The sequence below is a fragment of the Embiotoca jacksoni genome, unplaced genomic scaffold (assembly GCF_022577435.1).
Source record: "Embiotoca jacksoni isolate LCO1_2020_lvr unplaced genomic scaffold, fEmbJac1.0.p SCAF_3, whole genome shotgun sequence".
Taxonomy (NCBI): domain Eukaryota; kingdom Metazoa; phylum Chordata; class Actinopteri; family Embiotocidae; genus Embiotoca; species Embiotoca jacksoni.
In genome coordinates this window covers 19,208,968-19,227,554 of record NW_027185381.1, presented here as the reverse complement: position 1 = coordinate 19,227,554, position 18,587 = coordinate 19,208,968, and the positions used below count along the sequence as shown (strand labels likewise).

The following is an 18,587-nucleotide window of genomic DNA, read 5'->3' as shown; positions in this document are numbered from 1 at the left end:
CCATGAGCTATATTGTGTGCCGTTTATATTGAGAGAGGGCCCTTTTACTTAGAGTTTGTGCCTATGAATCCAATCAAAGGGAATAATTTTTCGGTATTAAGTAACTTTTCTTTTTCTTTTAATACCCACGTTTGGAGTTTTGATTGCATATTCAGGCACAAAGTAAGGGCTCAGAAAAATCACAAATGCATGAAGAATTTTACCCTTATAAATCCTTTTATATACCTGCATTCATTCTTCACATAAAGAAAGAAATAAACACCAGGTGCTCAGAGAAACCCAAAGGGTGAGTTCTCACGAATAAAATTGTTGTATGTGTGTGGTCCTATCACAATGATGAAAATACATGGATTTTCATTTTCTGTATGGTGGTTCCATTTGTGTCAAAAATATAGCAATATGCACACTGTTCATGTCAGTTGAACATATGAAAAAACATGTTCAATGCCCATTCAACTTTGAACTTAACCTCTGTCATGTCAATGCGCCTCTTGTTGTTGGCCCAACTTTATTGTTGTTTTGTAACTTGTTCAGTTAGTGTAGACATAGTGCATATCAACATAGTTTTGGCATGAATGTATCCCCATATTCCACATTACAGAGACAGTTTATAGAATTTACATTGGCAAGTACAGTAAGCCTTTAAGTTTTAATGCAAGTATTTTATCTCCCTTTATGGAGCTCAGAGGTAGCCTGGCTCCACTCGCCAATTGGTGACAGTTTCAGCCCTTGCTGTGATTATAGTCCTGAAACCCTGTCCGATTTAAGATTTGCTTAGCCACTCTAAAGGGAGCACCAATCAATGACCAGTGAAAGCGACTAAGTACGATGACAATGAATTCAAGCGTTTGTTTCAAAATATTGTTCCAACAATGATGGTGATTGAAGAGATAAATGAAGCAATATTAACAGTTGCAGTAATTCTGGCAAATATCGAGCAATTGAAACTGGAGTAAGAAGGCACTGCACATAGCACGCATTGGTGTCGGCTCTCTCTGGTTTGTATCTTAGTGAGTTCCAGCGCACAACATACGTCACATGATGGTCAACGCTGATTCGCAAAATACTGCTCCAGTAGTTTCAAAATTAAGATCCACATCCACTAGGACGCAACACAAAACAACCAATGGAGCATGGCCAGGCCTATATATTCACATAATGAATTTGGGTCCAGCAAGCTCTGAAGGGGTTTTGATTTATATTTTGTTGGGGGATAACAAATTCAGCCATAAATACCTACAGTCGTTGTGCAGCATTACATTTTTTCATCCATTTATCACTACAACTAGTTACCATTGTCAAATATATCTCCAATTTGTGAAAGTTTCTTCAAGTAGTTCCTGAAGCTCTAGTTCACCTCTGACATTAACGAACACACATCTCTGCATATAAGACAAACATATTAAACATCATCTTGCCATGTTGCTCATATTTCTTACCTGTCTCTCAAACTAACATCATATCAACTTGTGATTGTTCATCATGAAAAACTGTCAACTTTATTTTCACATTTCATGAGGTTATCAATATAAATATTCGTTGGTAAACTTAAAAAGAAGCAGCATGATTTGATTTAGTATATTACTCCTTTTTCTATCAAACTAACAGTTTTATATTATTCCACTCTTTATAACTTTTGCATCAAATAAATTTGTTCAAATTTAACATCCTTACTTTGAGACCAAGAAAAATGTGACAGTGAAAATATTTGTGTTCATCGCACTCAGTTATTAACCCATATGCTGCCTTGCCATTTATCCTTTTCAATTACTTAACTTTTCTATTTTTCTTCAATCTGTTATTATTCACATTTGTGTCACCAATAATTTTTTTCTCCACTTTTCTCTTTTTCATCAGTTTCATCAGTCCATTTTATTCAGATATCGTATTACCCCCCCACCTCTCTCACACACACACACACACACACACACACACACACACACACACACACACACACACACACACACACACACACACACAAAAGGTGAACAAAAACAGCGAGCAAATATAATAACTGTATTTACTTTTCATCAAGAAAACAAATTCAGATTTTCTTTTGAGGTTCTACCTTCAAAGAAAGAAGGAAACACTACTGTCAGACATATTTCTTTGTTATCTTTCTTCTCTGTTTACATTACATTAGCTAGAAAACAGATGTTGACATCGAAACAGCAGTGCTTTAAAAGGCGACTACAACGTACTTCATAATGAAAATTTGAAGAGGAATTAGGGTTGCAGACGGTGCAGGATGTTTATGTCTTTGTGGTTCTGTCAAAATCTGCTTTGTGCTGCCATGTACACAAATGCTAGAAACTTTAGACAATGGATTTCAACTAATATACAGGATATGTCTTTTTACTCACAACCCTGTTTTCAAAAAAGTTGAGACGCTATCTAGTATGTAAATACATTTTTTTTTAAAGATTCATAGAATCTGGAGAAATCTATGTATGCAAGGAACAAAGCTGAAAAACAATATTGCAAAGATTAAACTATATATAAACATGATCCAGAAATGCAGCCACCACTCTGGGCCAAAGCTCATTTAAGATTGACTGAGATGGAGTGGAAAACTGTCCTGTGGTCTGACAAATCAAAATTTGAAATTCTTTTTGGAAATCATGGCTGGCGCGTCCTCTGTGTTAAAGTGGAGAGGGACTACCCAGCTTGTTACCAGTGCACATTCTGCAAGTATTACAACACTATGGCTTTGAGTTATGTTAGGGGGCTGCTGTCTATTCTGCTATACACTGAGTAAAAAGCATGGAAGCACCTGCCTGCTACTCTAGCACAAAGTTAATTCATGAACAAACATTTAGACTCATATTGAAAGGGAAATCTACACTTTCACCAACCAGCAATTCACTTTGCTTAAACATCTTTTGACTGTAGAAAGAACCCACTTCACCAGAAGGACATTCTTTCCACTATAAGAGTATGAAAACAATATATAGTTGAAATAATTCAGCAGAACTGTAGAGGAACAGAGAACATTATTCTTATTTTTTATCAATATTATTTTGGCTCAAGATACACCATGGTTGGATGTCATAATTACTGGAATTGAAATAGCATTATTGGAATTTATTCTGTCAAATGAAATATAATTTAAAAAAAAAATGTCCTCCCCTTCTCTTTCTTTTGGACCAAGTTACTGTAAAAGGTTTCTGTGTCTAATACTACAACTTATCAGTCAGTGTCTGACCAGAGCTAACATATCAACACCACTAACTGATGACTGATTGTCAGTCATTTGGAATATCTGATATTGGTCCGCAAAACACTGCTTGCAAATCAGACTGAACCATAGACATGTAAGGATGTAAGCAAGTGGTGTATAACTTATAGACAATCTATGTGGATAACCTTGGTGACAGGATTGCCTGGGGATGGGGAGGATCAGGGAATCCCCGTGTGTGTGTTAGCAACAACATGTCCTGAGATTGACTGCAACATGATTACACAAGCTCTACAACTGCCATTCCCTCAGTTAAGCCTGATGTTGCAACCTGGGCTGGCGGGTCACAGGGAAACTCAAGTTATCTAAGCTAACAACAAGCTTCAAAATGTCTCTGGAAGCTAAAGAGACATAAGACACAAGTTAATGGTGAAAGCTTCCAATTCCAGGGGAAATGGACTGACAGCTATTTGTTTGCTTCGCAGCAAACCAATCTACTGGCTGCTGTCTGGAATTTATTATAATACAATTAAAGTAAATAATCCATAGAGTAACAACACCATTGTATAGGAGTAGTAGGCATTAATTGAAAAAGTGTTCTATGTGATCCACAAGCCCCCAGTGATTGTTCTATTTGGCACACTTACTGTTGAGGTTGAATAGCCCAGTGTTTAATAACCCAGTGTCAAGGATCGATGTTTACAGTGTACAGTGCGAAAATGTAATTTTTAAAGTGTAAAGGAAGAAAATACTAAAGTTCCATTTCATAACAAATACTGAGGGTAGCCATTTATACAGAATGTAAACTTCAAAAGGCACTTCAAATTATTAAGTAACTGACTGCAATGTAAGTCATCACTCGAGGCAGAAAATAAGGTGCAATGTCTGGTCACATTCAGTTTCAGAAAGATCACTCCTGTTATCTGTGTTATCAATCTCCACTCATTTGTCAAAAGCAGCAGCAGCTTTTTCTTGCTTGAAAAAAAATGATGCATGATAAATTGTCTGGGTAATGCACAAAAATAAATAAACACATCACAACCTTTTCCCTCCATGAGGCCAATTCAATTACAGGCAGACTTGACTGGAGCTGAATGCAGTTCTTACCTCTGTCTGGAGGTCGAGTCTGTGGGGAGTTGATCTCATTTTGGTTGGTACCCACAAGAGAACAGGTACTGAAAAGCCTAGCTTACGCTGTCTTTAAAAAAAATAAAGAAAAGAAAGGCTCAACAACTTTTATAAATAAACAGTTCTCTTCATTGTAACACTAGTTAATTGAAGTTTTGATTTCCCCTTGAAATGTACAGCTGCCACTAAAAGAGCTTCTGAGGATACAAAATATAGAGGCATGTGGTTGTATTCAATATGTTGTTCTTTGCTGTATTTTTTTTATACATGCGGTAAACTCTGAATAAAGTAGTTTGTCAGGTCAGTAAGAATAACTTTGAATGGCCATGAATCTAATAGAAGTCAGAGTTTTAGAAACATTCACGCATCATTCTTCGGCAACAAATCAGCCAAAACAACCTTGCACCAATCATCGTCATGTGCACTGCAAACCACATTCACATGGTCCCTGGAGGGCTCATGCTGGGGAAAAGGTGAGAGAAAAAAAAAATCTTAGGAATCTAAATTGCAAGTTAGCTTTCCTGGATCCTCAGCATGGAGCCGTAAGAGAGCACAAGGTTAAGATTACCGTCCCAATATTTTCTGCCATGTTCTCTCAAAAGCATAAGACTCCATCATTCAGCCAACTCTTTCATACAATTTTTGAGGAGGGTGGATCAATTGTAATTATTGACCACAGAATTTTAAGGTTCTGTGTTTTGACAAGTAGTTACTTAGTTGAAACGGTTCTTTAAAGCCTTATTAGTATTCTCTTTGGTTTTGTGATCTGTGAATCAGCAATTTACTCAAGAGGGCTAATCACGTTCTTCCTCTTTACCATGTTACTTTGACTTGGATAAATAAGAGGTCATATTTGGCAAGCAAGAATTTATGTTCATAATAGCTTGTGAATTCAGTTGTGTCATAATGTTAAAAATGACATCAACTCCAGGCCAAAGCATGACCATTTGTAATAAATTTAAATTTCTATTTGTGGCTTCTTAACATTTATAAAAACGTGTAACTTCAAATATTTATCTTCTTTAATTATGTTTGCTGACCATTATAATTGGCAATTATCATGCTTTGGCAAATCAATAAATACAAAAATAAATAAAACAGTATTTATTGACACTTGCCAAATTTGGATGTCTCATTTTCAACGCTTAACTGCTATGTTTTACACACTCGTACAGTGGTTGTGTACAAGCTAACAAAAGACATTAAATCACTGTATTTATCGTTTATGAAAATTTGCTAAATTCTTGACATACAATAAAGCAGAGTCTCCTATCAGCAGCGGAGGGAGGAGGACACATAAGTGGATGATGCCAAAACACTTTTGGCCGCTTTAATATCAAACTGTGTCCCCTTCTAAATTAAATTGTTAAACTGCGAATATACACTTTTGCTCTGTGAATATTTACAGTACTTTTAAGTAAGGAGTGCTCAATTTTGGCCCGAATAAACACGATTTTCACTGCATAAGAATTTTACTGAATATTAAAATGTATCTCAGTATCATAAAACCATTTGGATCACATTCTGAACCTTAACACGGTCATAAATTGCACCAACATCTCAACTGTAATATGTTGCAACACTGCAGAGTGTTAAATTTCTGCTGATACATAAAACTCTTCTGTTTGAGATAACACACACACACACACACACACACACACACACACACACACACACACACACACACACACACACACACACACACACACACACACACATGCACAAGGTTTATGGTTGTTTGCCTTAGTGTTAAATCTATTACGTCATCAGGTATTTCAACAGCTAAAATTATATTTTTCATTCTGTTGATAAGCAAAGATCAGCAGCTGCAAATTCAAAAACACTCTAATGAAACAGGGTTATATTTATTTAAACACCTGGACATGAGTGAGCTCTTGTTTAAGTTGAAATGCGCATTTAAGTAATCTCTACATTTGTATTATTACCATTATTTGCTTTTCAAATGTTTGTTGTTTAGCCTAATGATAAAGCTAATGCATTTGGCTATGTTTTAGTTTTTAAAAATACATTCATCCTCATAATCATTTCAGATTTATTTTCACATACTCTGCTAAACTGGAGGGCTAGGTGTTGATGTAGTGATGTTATATACAATCGGGAGCCTGCACAGGGAGTTTTATTGTGAAAATTGTCCGGATGCTCTGTGCCATTCCTGTGTCTGACTTCCTGCCCACCTAATCTGCTTTCTGCAGTTTGATGTGGCTTCCAGCAGAGATGGAAAAGGCTTGCATTTTTAGCAGAACAGAGTGAAGATAATAGACTTTTGTGCAATGCTTCTAAATTTTATGGAATCGGAAGCACCGTCTTAAAAGTCTGCAATCAACTCTGGTGGCATTTTCACAGCTGCAACGCAACACAGCTGGCCCCAAAGGTATCTCGCAGGTTTGCCAATCTAAACATTGCTAATGCCCTTATCTCCTGAGCCTTTACACCTGGTCCATATTTTTACCATCATAATCCTTTGTGTTAGCCTGTAATGGGTTCTAGGGTTGACAAATCAATGACCCCCAGCTTTTAATTACATTCCAATCTATACAAAACCTCTTGTAGTTGATTGCAGCAAAGAAGTACTGGCATTTTGTTGTGTGATCTAATTGATCAAAGTGGAGCAAAATTGTGCAAAAGCTTCAATAAACAAATTACGAAACATGGCTTTTATTGGAAAGATGTGACCTCTCACCTTGATTAATGACTTGATTTTGATTTGAGTCATTTGGTGAAGACCATCCCAATTACATTACTCTACATCATCATTTTCATCATCTGTTTTTAATTAAAATGAGTGTGCTTACCGTGCATCTTATTTCTGAGGAAAGCATTTTTACAAGGATGCTTAACTGAAGTGTGATATATGCCATGGTCATTCTACATTTGTGTTTTTGTGCTGTCTCAATTAAGATTTAGAATTTTACCACACCCATGTAGTTCACAGAAAACAACTAGATTAACTGCCTCCCAAGGTTTACTTAAGGGTTCATGAAAACCTGTTCTGTTTTGCCTTAAGCCAGGCTTTTAATGTAGTAATTATACATCTGCACTAATAATTTACTGTCATTAATTCATGAATTTGTGTGAGGTCACAACTTGGAGCATCAATGTCTGTCTGTCTGTGGAATCTGTTACTGTATATCTTTAACCTAGTGTAGAGATTGTTACACTTGAACCTGACAGAGGTGCACAGAGGTGACTTTGACAGAGATATCTCAGAGGTTGGGGGAATTGAGGCTGCAGAGAATTAGATGCCAGCTGCAGATTTACACGCCTCCACTGGCTCACTGCACATCATTAAAGCCAGAGGCTGCTTGCAGTGGCTTCATCTCTGTCCCAGCCCACACAAGCTACATCAGGGCCCCACACACTGATTTATCTCAGCTGTCTTTCTGTACAGCTTTTCCCGCCAAGAGAGAGATGGGGGCTGTGGAGATTTACGCATGTATATGAGATGAAATTCATTTTGGGAAGAGCACAAGGTTCCTCTAACAGAGAAGAGCCTTTTTTGCTTGTGTTTCCATTCTCTCCAACACCATGTATCCTGCCACACACAACAATATTGTTCCCAGAGTGAGAATCAATGATGGATGTTCATCTGCACAATGTATCTAAAAATACCCCTTTCACACCAGCATTAACGCCCTCTGTTCTCTATTCTTCCATTTTTTTGCTTTTGTTTTTAATATAATTTCCTTTGTGTTATTCTTGATGGCAATAATATGGGATATTGTTCAAAAGCACATTTTATAATATTGAGTAAACATGACAAATACAGTTGTATACAATGTAACAATCGTTTTATGAGGAAAAAGTGAACCCTTTTACATCCTCCACAGGCTAGTCCACTGAGGAGCAGCACACTGAATTTTGTATGTACTCATTATGCCAGTGGTATGTGGCTATACACTTTGGCTATACAATAGCCATCAGAACTCATGTCAGCATCTGCTGGTTGAGAATAGCAGATCTGGGATCCCCTGGTACCTGCTGATCCAGACAGATAAACAAGTACTGACCCTCCAAGCACAAATTGTTGTAATGGTGAAAAGTGGCAGTACCGCGAGTCTCTGCAACATCAACAACAACGAATATGATAACTTAGAGAAATAATAAAGCCTGAAGGATGAAACAGCGCGTAAGTGCTCCCAGTGGTGGTTGGAGCTTTCAGGGCTGGAAGCACAGTTCTGTAAAACACCAGCTTTCCTCTACATACAAATACTAACACTAATAGCTAGAAATGTTAAGATTTTACTACTTTTTTTAAATTCTGTGTGAAAAAGCTCTAAAACTACAACAACCGTTTTTGCATTTTGAATACGCATTCCGACACCCAAAATGAATCATGGTTGTGGTAAGGTCTTCTTTTGACAAATCACTTTAAATCACAAAGTACGATGGCTTCAACTTCCACTGTTAAACTCAGATTTAATGTCTCTCCACATTTAAACTAAAACACACTACGGTCTTCCCAGACATCTACTATATACCTTTGTATATCCTGTACAGCTAGCTCTGTCAAACTACTTGTAGCTTGTTGGCTGCCAGGTAAAATGTACCAGAAACAAATTATCAAACTTAATGACATGATCCATGCACAGATTATTTGCTTAAAAAACAAGAAGGTCTGATTTCCAAATTGATATTGATCCTCTTTTTACCTCAGTTGTAACTCTATATAGCACCACAAAGGCCTTTTTCAAGTCCGCAAGGTGATTTTGCTAGTAAAGAAAATAAAAAGTAAATCAATTTGCAAATTGCGAATTATTCTTTTCCTCGTTAGAATTCTCTTGGTTGATATAAGGCAATATACATATTCATTGCTGAAAAACCAATGAATCCCTTATTTTTGTAAAGAAAGAAAAAAAGTTTTTCACAAACTTTGATGAACAAACGATGTCTCTGTTCAACCAAATATCATGAATGGATAAGGCTCCCTGACCATCTGGTAATTCAATGAGTAACAATTTTCTAACATTTAAGTGAGACCAAAACAATTTTACCATGACCCATGCAATTCTTTGGGACAAGGCCTAGCTACTTAATTGAGTGTGGGTGTATTTCTAAATCCTTTAGTTTAGCAGTAAACTTGAAAGGTGACAGTGAAATCACAATTCTGTCAAAAAATTGCTGTCAATAAACGGTCATTCCTGTCCCAGTAAGATCGAGATCTTACTGGGACAGATCTAATTGATGCAGTTATGTTGTATTGGACAACATCATTGTTATTTATTAGACCTCCCTGAAAAAAAAAAAAATCTACCTTTGGTTAAAAACTCCCTTTAGTTGCCAAACAAACGTAACATAAAAACACAACTCTGTTCACTAAATTACATTGTGGGCTCCCCTCCTGTACTGGAGACAGAAAATCAGGTTAACAAAAAGTAAATGATTACATTTTAGGGTTAGGGCTAGAAAGTCAAATATTGGGGTTAAGGTGTGGCATGTACTTGTTATGGGTCACGGCAAGTTTACCGGGAGTGAATATTAGTCAATGCAATTTCCTCCTTTGTAATGAAAACACGTTTATGTGTATGCGCGTGTTAGTTTGTGCTGGCAGGAGAAATGAGAATATGGTTTATGGCTATAATTACAATGGCATTGATTAACTATGATCATTATCAATTGTGAACACATGTTTTATGGATTGCACTGACCTTATACTGCAGTTTCTTCAGTGTACAAGGACAAGAACTTAAACTGCATTTAAACTGCATTTAAACACCCAGCAATGGTGTATCTTTTTCTGTTGTATCTAAAATATGTCTGTTTCATACAGTTTGGAGCTTCATATCATTATCCAGTTACATTGAGTAATGCCAAATATTTCATCCTCTAATTAGACTAATTGTTCCTCAGTAATTGCTGTAACTGAAATTCTCTCATTGTGCTTAGTGTCTGAAATGGCAGTAAAATGAACAGCCAGGTAGCAGGCCCTGGCCAGCTGCCACTGCTTTTATGGAAAAGCTTGCTGGCTCTGATGAAAGATAGTCAAATGAGTCAAACACAGGCAATATTACTTATATTTTGTAACCTGATAATGACTGGACTTTGTGTCTAAATATTTATCAAACATAACAAAATAATACTTCCTTGAGATACATGGTTGGGTAACTTTATGTGGAATCTAATTTATAAAAAAAAAAAAACCTCTCAGGATTAGTGCTGTTAATGTTTCATTCTTCGTCTGACAAATATATTTTTAATTTAATTTCTGTTGGTTTGCAGGGTCAAGTATGGCATTTCTAGATTCAGATTGATACAATAATTTATCCCCAGGAGGCGAGGATATGAATATGTAATATATTACTCTGTCTGACAAAAACAATGACACAAGAACAGCTTTTGAAAAAATATAATTCAGCAATTGTTTTCCTTTTTTTTTTTTTTTTTTTTTCCCCACCTTGGGGCTGGGGTTACAGGCATCGCTCATTTACTAACATTACTTGTTCGTCTTTAATTTTGATCAATAAATGTTCAGTAGTATATTCATTAGTCACTCAGCCCTCATTAGTTAGAGCAAATAAGTAGTTATTCATTGTGTCATCTGAAGAAAATGGTAAAGTATGACTTGATATTGCCTCTCCTTGTCAGTTTTACTAGTAACTAATTTCCTACTAACTAGTCCTTATTTTTAAGTTTATAAAGGCAATACTTATTAACAATTCCTTATTCACCAGGTAGTTATTTGTTCCTCTTTTTGTTCCTGTTACTACACATAATGTTGGGTACCATGATGTAACTGTTTTATAAAGGCAAACAATACATCTTAACATGAGCATGGTAATATTTTCAGTGTGAGCATGTAAACATTGTGCTGTTTGTATTTAGCTCCAAGTGTTGCTGTACCTAAGAGAAGCAAGTGTGGCTGTGTGAACATGTTTTTTATGGAAAACAGTTCTTTGCTAGAATATGTTGTTATATGGTACGCATTTTGAATCACTGGTGCTACTCGATCCTGGCTAAGGGCTCACTGTGAACTTTTAGACTTCACTTTATTTCAGTAAGTGGGTCCCCTTTTGATTCATGAGATACACAAAACTTGCATTAGTGCACACACAAAAGGTGCACATGCACACTTGCAGGTTAGGCCTACACCGAATATAACCATAGCTTTTTGTTTTACAAGAAAAATACACAGGCCACTTTAACAGGCCTAACATACACTTATATACATATGTATAAAGCTTAACTTGATTAATCCGTATTGCAATACACCAAATGTCCTTAGTATACTTGTTAAAGTATACTTGTTCTGTGGTTACTTGGTCAAAAATAAGGTCTAATAAAGGTGCTCTTTTTCATCATTGTCTGTCTTTGGATAAGTGAAGTCAAATTAGATTTAAGTATGACCAACTGAGACATTAATCTACAACGTGCATACTATTATGTATGTGTTTCATCAGCATACAAAATTATGATAACCGATCAGACTGTCAGGTCCAAATGATACAGATTTTGTTTCCTGAGCACACATCTTGGACACTTTCTGTCGTGTACTTGTTCAGCAAGGGTAACCACAATACTGCTGGTTCTACAATAATTACTCTCAGAGCCTTGATACAGCTGACAAATGACTCCCCCCCCCCCCTTACTGCTACTGACATTCCGTATTCATGGTGGATAATACTCCTCTCAAGGAAGTTTCCCATGCAGTCTTTTCTCTCTACAAACTACTCTTTCCCATCCCTCAATTTCACTCTATCAGCTTAAAGTACAAATTGGGGCTCAGTGGCTTAATGGTAAATTGAAATTCATTGAAGCATTTACATGACATTTAGCAATGGTTGCATAATGCAGGAAGAATAAAACACGTGTCAAACTAAACAGATTCGCGCTCTGCCTTGTGCTATCTCATCATTAAGCCTAAGCATACACTCTTAAGAACATATTCCTACATAGACTGTGTTTGTGTATGTCTTTGCTTGTGTGTGTCTTTGTGTGTGATTGTGTTCTTGAGTGGAATAATACATGATGCGTTGGTGGAGTTGTGCTTGGTAAAATGTTAGTGCTACTGTGATGCAATGCATGCACATACATGATGGACCCTTTAATGGGTAAACACATATAAATATTTAAAATAAATAATGAATTGCTATTTTCAAGTGTTTTTAGGCTAAAATTATACAAATTCATGAATTTTTTTTTCTTCAAAATATGACCTTTATTTTCCAATTTACAGTCTATATCTCCCAAGATCCATTTGGGGGGGTAAATTGATAATTTTCTCCTTTTTTTAAAGATAGTTTATTTCCCTTCTTTAAAAACATTGTATGAGCAATTAATTTGCTCCTTTTTTTATGTCGTGCATATAAAGTTATAAAAATGTGAAAGAAATGAAAAATAGTCATTGACATATGTTTTGAAAGTGCGAGACAATTATAATCTTTGAATAAACAATGAGCTATTAACATCCATATACAAAACATAGTATTCTTCTTCCCTGTGGTGCCTCTGCATTAGCAATATACTATCAGTATTAGAAGCTGAGGAAACCGTTACAAGCAAATTGACCGGTGACAATGCAAAGCTTCACTTTACACTTCTGACACAGACACTGATGGAGATCTGTCCATCCAGGTACATAACACGTGTTGAATCCCGTTATATCTCATACAAACCACCTAACTATATGGAAATTTACACACACACATATATTTGTGTGTGTGTGTGTGTGTGTGTGTGTGTGTGTGTCATTTACTTACACACATCACCAACATAATGTATTATTGCACACAGACATATGCAATGCAATGTGTACTGTAAAGCCACTAGATCTTTCACTTATAAATGTGTAGTACTCATCATTATCCAATCATCTTCCCTCGTTTATTCTAGTTTGAACCCTCCTCTGTCTCATTACTAGAGCTACAATTCAAATGCTGCTGCCATCCTCACACTGTCCCTTTGTATACAGCTCATCTTGCATGTCTTCCTCACAGAGTTCGATCCTCTGATCTCGATGAAACATCAGGTGGCAAAAGTACAGACTTCTCCTTTAGTTTTACTGAACTGTAAAAGCGCTTAGAGCAATCCTTTGAAAACATGTGATCACTGGTGGATTAATCAATAATACACTTTTAGGAGATAAATAATAAGTAATTAATATTTGACACCTTTATAATAAAGATTACCTGTAAAGTATAGGCCACAAAACACAAATAGATCAGTAAGTGATTACCCATGTTTTATACCCTCATGTGGGCAATGTATCCTCCAGGATACAGACATTCAATTCCTGATTATCAACATGAAAGAATACCTACTCATACCACATGGCCCGTGTCTTTGTCCACATAGGCTACAATTTTAGATTTTGATACAAAGTACATGCATATTTTTGAATTTTGGCATGAAGTCACATGAACTGACTGCTTGACCCAACCTCCCTTTAGTTTTTCTCATGCATTAAAGTTCACCTGCTGAATGACCCTTCCCCCCACAGCCTGTCAAATGACTGTATCCCCCAGGATACAGAAACTGTTTAAGGGTTAATAGAGGGAAGGCTGGCATTTGAGAGAGTTCTAATTACTCACTTGGACAGACCTGGATTCACCATGATAATGAGCAGAGCCAGTTCATTTGCATTCTAGTTTGCTTGTAACGACTGACATTCATAATAATAGCAAATTGGCAACTCGAGCTGGTAATCAAGTGGCAATCATATTTAAAAAATTGCCAGGTCAAATATATCAATGGTTTCAACTGAATGTCTCTAAACATCCACATTACTGCCAAGTTCTTGCCAGACCAACAACAACACTATCAGTGCCTTAATTGTTTTTGTTTTTATGTAACCAGTCTTCGGAAGAACATTTTGTTGCCAAGTGACGAGTCATTTTTATAACTTAAACAGATGTGAATTTGTTTAATTTGTGATGTCATGGCCCCATATGTACAGTTTGGTTAGAAAATTAGTAGTAGTACATTGAACATATACTTATTTATAACCAACTTATAGTCAGTTATAATGATATGTGACGAGCAGATGCATTTTTTTTGTTAAATCTGAATGAGACATTTCTTTCCCCTGTTTTTGTTAATTCTTGAAGTAATTGTTATGCTCCTCATGTCTGTAACAAACTCCCTCTGAACTGCAGGTCTGCTGTAAGTCTCTTCCTCTTAAGACTCTATGTTTCTGTAAATCAAACAATTACTAATGTCTTACATGGCACTGCAGCAACTACTCTTGTATTTCTTCTTCTTTTTTTGTTTAACTTTTTTTTTTTACTCTATAGTTATTTTTTTTAGTCTTAAATTGATATATGTTTAATGCACCAGCACTTTGAATTGGGTCAGATGCCAAATGATTTGGACTAACTACATTTGGCCACCAACTCCTGAAGTTTGGGCAGAGGGTGTTAATTCATCCACAATTTATTTTTGCAGTTTGTTTGACATAACATTATTTCCCACTAACTGTAACTGATCTAATTTTGTGGCAGCACAGTTTGAGAAAGAGAACTAAATAATGTATTGTTCATGAAGCAGAATTAACAATTAATTTTCCCAGTTAGTAAAGCCAGCCTAACTCTATTGCGGTCTTCAGGGGTAATACAAAAATAATTGACTGTTTAATTTAGTTTCATTCCACATACTGTAGAGCAAGGCAGAAGCAGTTTTTGATCATCATGTTTGTATTACACGTATTGTACCGCTTTTTGAGGCTGACAGACTTTCTTGAGAAGCAGCAAATTTTTACAAAATTGCCAAATTTTGTGTTGTGTCTGAACCCTATACCATATGCAACAACATTCAAGTCAAAATATTAATTCCTTAATGGAAGTTTAAAATTATAAGTATTGCATGCATTACAATTTCCATCAGTTTAACAGAAATCTAACAGATTGATTGCCACTTATTTTGGGAACCATTTTTATGCATCATTCATGAGAGTAATTTTGCCTGCCTTTCAAATGGCCTTCAGAGAGTACTGAGAATTGAGTATTTGAACCTCATGAATTGTGAATTTCTCTGTTGTCGAAGTTAACCCTCCCGTTGTCTTAGGGTCAAAATGACCCACAGTTGTGTTCAACCAAGTTTTATTTTATTTTTATATTTTTGGGGATCATTGGTGACAAGGAGGCTGTGAGGGTTTCTTTAAAGAATAATTTTATAAAAATAAAAATAAAAAAATATAAAAATAAAATATAACTTTTGACCCCAGGACAATGGGAGGGTTAACCTACAGAGAGCAACATACATGTTTTGTTCCATTTCAAGAGTAAGTCTTGTTTAAGAACACACATGCATGAACCAAACCAATATTTGTTTTAAAGAAAAGTGCCAAAAAAACAGAAAAATTATAGAACAAAAGGATACATTCAAAAACTTACAAAACCTCAAAGCAATTTTTACGAAGTGTTTTGCAAAGTTTTTCATAATCGTCTTTGTGCTACAATTTACAGAAGGTGGCCTTGAATCAGTAGAAGAAAAAACTAAAAAAAAAGGAGAGGATTTGAGGTGAAAACAGGGAGATTTAACATTATATTTCAGTGGAGCAATCCAAAGCCAATATAAAGGGGCTCTCCAAGTGGCACAACTGCAGCGCATGCAGGTGTTTGTGCTTTTATCAGGCTGGAGTCATGCAGTGTAAACCACAGCCTTTGAAATATGAGATAACATTGCATGATAAAGAACATTTGATGTTGAAATAAACAGATAGACGCACACTGAGTGAAGCAAAGAGAGCCTTCAAATTTGCATGTCGCATCCTGGAGATTAGATTTAAAGCCTTCAACCGTCTGCGATAATTCTCTACTGAAGATGCTGAAGATTGTTATCTCAGGAATCAGATGCTGCCAGTAGATTGCTTTATGAATTATTTGTATTGGTATACTTCAATTATAGATTACAGTATGGCTGCTTGACAAGTCTCCAGTTGCGGATTTTCCTTTTTTCGGAATTTTATGGCTGTGACAGTAAAAGCAACAAAACTAGTAATAAAAGTTAATTTAAGAGGATGAATTAAGTTTAAATGGAAAATGTGTTAAGGACACAATCTCAATTTCAGATCTCATTTTTCATTTCCATGAAGTCAGATTGGATAATACTGATAAATCCATTTTGAGAAAAAGAAAATTAAATAACATTGTGGTGCAAATCTTAAAGTTCCATGCATTTGAGGAGGGGGAGTGTAACCTGGGTCTTTTTATTTTTAAAAATTTTTTTTTTAAGTACAACAGATGGCACCTAAATGCCTCACATGTAAGTTATGGCTATGAACTACAATTTACTGATGTTCTCTAAAAGCCTCCCATGCTATCAGTAGACGCGAGCTAGCCAGCTGCACACAGAAAAGCCTCCAGTTTCTGCAGCACACACATCTCAGAGAGGGTTAAGGCCAAATATTTGCGTGAACAGAGTGAAATATGTTGTTCTAATACAAGATTTACATACCCAAGTTGAAACCAATTGACTTTACCTGCACAGGCACCTCAAGCAAAAGCTATGTATGATAAATGCTGTGGTTCACCAATGTGGTTGAGATTTACTCCTGAGAAAACACAGCAAATTTGTATTGTTTTACAACAAAAATGTGTTTAAAATTTGGGACGACGCATTTTTTGATAGTAGATAGTATCAAAGCCATTCAATCGGTGCCATCAAAATATAAAAATTTGGTGCACAGCCTGATAAAATACACAACTCAGAAATAGAGATGTAGTTTACCTTCTTTTCAGATTCAGTCAGGATGTGCTAACATAGTTCTAGGGTCACCAGTTAGGTATGTGTTTCACAAATTTATGTTATTAATAGTGTGCACATTTCTTAATGAAACAGGAAGTCTGATAGGGTTCTATAATTCAGTTTAGCTCAGTTCTGCCATTTCACGTCTATCAAGCTGCTTTACACAGCATACCTCCACTCTGTCTTTGTCTCACTGACTGTGTGCTTATAGAATGGAAGTACATTGAATACAATGAGCACTCAATTTTCTAGGTTAAATAATATGGGGTAAAATGCAAGACCTATACCATACGGTTTTACGAGTAATTTCACCCCATACAGTATCATATATTTCCTTCTTCATCTTCCAAATATGTTGGCTTTTGTGTTTACACTTTGTTTTGTGACTAACTTTTTTGTTGTTTTTGTTTTGGTACATCGGCTTTTCTGCACATATGGAATTATGAGTTTTGCATATAGCCCTTAAATTTCCCACCCACCTCCACATGTAGCAGAAGCACAAAACTCTGTAAATAAATCCTCATTGTTTGAACCATATGCATGCCTGAGAGAATCCAGGTGTTTGGTGTGTGTGCTTGTGTGTATGCACGTGTGTGAGTGCACGCTCTGTTCTCTGCAGCTGGCTCACTGCCGTATGCTCCTCTACTCTGAGGCACTCGGACAGACCCCTTCAGCATTAATTACTGCGGCCATTAATCAGACCAGCACAGATAGCTGTGTAATCCCTCTATAATGCAGTTTTCTGGAGGGGGCCACCAGTGTTAATTGGATTTGATTGGATACTGGTATGATGCTGCACACAGAACATCTTAAGGTAATAATTAGAAGATAGATCAATTGGTCCTTTGTGACATTGATCCTATAGTGTAGGCTGCACTGCAGTTCCAAGGGTTGTTTAAATAAAAAGCATAATTTTGCCCTTAAGTGTGTAGCAGAATGTACTAAGATGCAATTATACTACAATGTAATATATTAATGTGTGGTTGTCTTTGCATTATCTCCTACAAATAAATCATATGGGAAGGGAAACATGTAATGGAGATATGATACACAGTAGGGGATGATTTTGGAGGTGATAATAATGACTATTTTTTGACCAAGAGTCTATAGGTTTATAGTACACCAGCGCATCTTTAGTAATTTAGTACATTTGTTGCTGAATTATTAGTGATTTCCTTGTCTGTTTTTCCTCAATGTCCTATCCTATCCTTTTTTACAGACCTGAATTTAGGGCAGACGTGAGAAGCATTCCACTCACAGATTGTATGTTACCAGTGTCTGTGTTATTTGAACCCAACCCAAAAATATTCAGCTTCCTGCACTGGTGTTGCTCTCTGCATACTATACAGTATATGCACAGGATTTGGGATAAATCTTTCTGAGAAAAATAAGCACCATGGATACAATGTAGTGAAATATTACATTTATACAATACAAAAATGCCATAATCTAAAACATTAGCACTGTAATTTACTGTCCCATGTTTGGTAAATTGTTTCTACTTTATTTCTTCGTCTGTCCAGAATCTGTACCACTTTTCAAATTAACCATCAATGATAAATTATGTCACTATGGAAGAGCC

At 36.1% G+C, this 18,587-nt stretch overlaps 1 protein-coding gene across 4 annotated transcripts in view; it reads left to right on the top strand.

Moving 5' to 3' along the window:
* Window positions 1-18,587, top strand: part of lrrc4ca (leucine rich repeat containing 4C, genome duplicate a) — a 155,957-nt gene that overhangs the window by 37,235 nt on the left and 100,135 nt on the right. The window lies entirely within an intron of this gene.